Below are 4,140 nucleotides of genomic sequence, written 5' to 3' on the forward strand. Positions count from 1 at the left end.
TATTTACCGGAATTGTTTTAAAATTAGTATTTAAAGTTCGTAATGATTACTACCGCCTAAGACATGGGCTATGTAGGTTCACGTCATCGTATACCCCCATATAACGGTTCCTCCCGATATTCGGTATTTTGATGATTTTAGCGACAGTATTCACCGGAATTGTTTACAATTTAGTATTTGAAGTTCGTAATAGATACTACAGCCTAAGACATAGAATAGGCCATGCAGGTCCACGTCTTCGTATATCCCCCGTATAACGGTACCCCAGATACTCGGTATTTTTATGATTTTAGCGACATTATTCACTGGAACTATTTCAAATTTGGTATTTGAAGTTCGTAACGGATTCTACAGTGTATGATAGAAAGATTGTCCGTGCAGGTCCACGTCTTTGTATAGCCCCCATTTAACGGTTCCTCCCTTTATTCGTTATTTTCATGATTTTATCGACATTATTCACCGGAATTGTTTTGAATTCGGTATTTGAAGTTCGTAATGGGTATTGCAGCCTTAGACAGAAAATTGTCTGTGCAGATCCACGTCTTCGTATAGCCCCCATATAACGGTTCCTCCTTATATTCGTTATTTTCATGATTTTATCGACATTATTCATCGGAATTGTTTCGAATTTGGTATTTGAAGTTCGTAATGGGTACTACAGCCTTATACAGAAAATTGTCTGTGCAGATTCACGTCTTCGTATAGCCCCCATATAACGGTACATCCCTATATTCGGTATTTTGATGACTTTAACTACGTTATTCACCGATTTTTTTCTAAGTATCGCATTTGAATAAAAAAAAAAGTTACCTATGCAGGCCCATGTCGTCGTATAGACCCTACTGTAACAGATACATTCGGTATTTTTGAGATTTTAACAGTCAGTCAGGAATCTTCGCTGTTAAGCCAGATCAGTGGAAACAATCGAGAAAATATGTACATTGAGTTATATTATAATAAATAAAATGGATGCAGAAAATATATCACTAAAGAAAATTATAAATATAGAAAATTAAAAATTTAAATCGCATTATCATTTAAAAATTAAAGTTGTCTTTATTATATTTAAAATAGATACTCTTGAAACTCAAAAACGCTGTATACCAAATTTTGATCGATTCTTCTCAGGTCGGAAAGATTGTGAGATTGACATGTTTCGAAGCTTTAGAAATTTTTGAAGTAGATTTTATAGGACTGAAACGGATTTTCGGATTTTCAGAAAACCTTTGTGCCATTTAAATAAACAAATGTACACAAATTTAGAACAATACTTCTTCTTGGTCCCTTCATATTATTAAAAGGGTATGTAATTTTCTTCCGTTTAATACGAATTTTCAAAATATGTTTCCGTAATTTGTTTGAAATTGAAAGTTTTATGTTATGCTATCAAATATTCTATCAATGTACTGCGTACCTGAATAAAACTCGATTTTTTCACCAAAGTTTTGTTTTATGATATTGATAACGTACACCATGGCGTGGAGGGTATATTAAGTATGTCATTCCGTTTGTAACACTTCGAAATATACATTTTAGACCCCACAAAGTATATATGTTCTTGATCAGCATAAAATACTATGTCGACTTAACGATGTCCGGCAGTCTGTGCGAATCGCTCTAGCTTGCGAACGAAATGAAGTAGGTTGATAAAGTTTTACCCAAAATGTAAATTGTGTTGCTTCCGTCCACTCCCATTTTGGTATAGCCCCAACATGATGGTACCTCCCTCTATTCGGTATTTTGATGATTTTAGCTACGTGATTCACAGAATTTTATTCTCCAGAATAGTTTCAAATTAAGGATTTGCAGTTCATAGTAGATACTACAGGCTAAGACAGAAATAGTCTGTTTAGGTCCACGTCTTTGATAGACCTCATATAACAGCACCACCCGATATTCGGTATTTTGTTGATTTTTGCGACGATATCCATCGAGATTGAAATTAGAAATGGATGCTACAGCCTAAGACAGAAAATTGTCTGTGCAGTTCTACGTCTTCGTATTGGCCCCCATATATATGTACCCCCGCTATTCGATATTTTGATGATTTTACCGATATTATTCATCAGAGTTGTTTCAAATTTGGTATTTAAACTCGTAACGGATACTACAGCCTAAGACAGAAAATTGTCTGTGCGGGTCTACTTCTTCGATAGCCCCCATATAACGGTATCTCAAGATATTGGGTTCTTTGTTTATTTTTAAGACATTATTCACCGGACCTTTTCAAATTTGGTATTTAAATTTCGTAATGGATGCTACAGCCTATGGCAGAAAATCATCGGTCTAGGTTCACGTCTTCGTGTAGCCCCCATATAACTGTACCTCCCGATATTCGGTAGTTTGTTGATGTTAGCGTCATTATTCAACGGAATTCTTTCAAATTTGCTATTTGATGTTCTTAGTGGATACTATTGCATAATTGTCTGTGCAGGTCCAATGAAGAAGGTTGATAAAATTTTACTCAAATGTGCATTATGTCTGCAGAACTTTTGGTATTGAAAATGTGCCATGTAGGTAAACGTTTGGTATATATACCCCCATATAACCCTACCTCCCGATATGCGGTATTTTGATGATTTTAGCGACATTATTTACCGGAATTGTTTCAAAATTGGCATTTATAGTTCGTAATAGATACTATAGCCTAAGATAGAAAATTGTATGTGCAGGTCCACGTCTTCGAATAGCCTCCATATCGATATTCGGTATTTTGATGATTTAAGCTACATTATTCACCGATTTTTTTTAAGTTTCGCATTTGAATATTGTATTGGCTTATGACAAAAGTTACCTATGCAGGCTCATGTCGTCGTATTGACCCTAATGTAATAGATACATTCGGTATTTTTAAGATTTTAACAGATTTTATTGTTTTTGAGAATTGCCAAATTCGTTCGAAATGGTGGAGGGTATTCAAAGTTCGGACTGACCGAACTTACAGTTTTTTACTTGTTACAATATATATTGTATTTATACCCTACACCACATAGTGGTCAGGGTATTATGTCTTTGTGCATTTGTTTGTAACAGGCAAAAGGAAACGAGATTGACCCATAGTTCCTTTTGATGATCTGCATAGAATCACATTCTGAGTCGATTTATGCATGTCCGTCCGTCCGTCTGTCCATGTATTTTTGTAAACAAAGTACAGTTCGCATTTAATGTCCTATCCAGATGAAATTTTGCACAAATCATTTGTTTGGCCCAAGGACGAACGCTATAAGCGGTCAAAATTTAGATATAGCTCCCATATATATCTTCGTCCGATTTGTCTTTTATTGTGCACCAAACGTGTAATATCAGTCCGAATAGTATGGATTTTTTCGCGTACGATCAGATTGGACTTGAAAATATGTATGCCAAATTTGTTCATTCGATTTTTTATTTTTGTCCTCCGCAGCCGTAATATGCACTCTGTAACAACAATATTCGGGGAAATATATCAAATACAGCTCAGAAATACATTTGCTAAATTTGATCGAGATCGGTTCAGATTTGGATATAGCTCCCATATATAACTTCGTCCGATTTATCTTTGATTGTGCACCAAACGTCTAATATTTGCCCCAATTGGATGAAATTTGGCACTTACGACCGAATTGAGTCTAGAAGCTAGTATGTCAAATTTGGCCGCAGCCGTAATATGCACTCTGTAACAACAATATTTGGGGAAATATATCAAATACAGCTCAGAAATATCTTTGCCAAATTTTATCGAGATCGGTTCCAATTTGGATGTAGCTCCCATATATATTTTTATCCGATTTCAAATTAATTGTGCACCAAACGGGCAATACAAGTCCGAATTAAAAAGATACAAATGCTTCGGCTTATTTAGTCCTTTGAACTTTAACTTATAATTATAATCATAGCGTGTATGATTGAATTCTCCCATAAAAACTTTTAATTGTTATGCGCAGCTCTACTAAATTAGCAAAGTGGTGTAGGGTATCATAAAGTCGGCCCCGGCCGACTATAAGATTTTCTTTACTGTTTTTTTTAATTTGCCTCTGTGGCTTTTTATACCCTACACCACATAGTGGTAAGGGTATTATGTCTTAGTGCATTTGTCTGTAACAACGAGAAGGAAACGAGGTAGACCCATAGTTCCTTTTGGTGATCAGCATAGAATCACAT

This window comes from Musca domestica, unplaced genomic scaffold (genome assembly GCF_030504385.1).
Source record: "Musca domestica strain aabys unplaced genomic scaffold, Musca_domestica.polishedcontigs.V.1.1 30, whole genome shotgun sequence".
NCBI lineage: Eukaryota > Metazoa > Arthropoda > Insecta > Diptera > Muscidae > Musca > Musca domestica.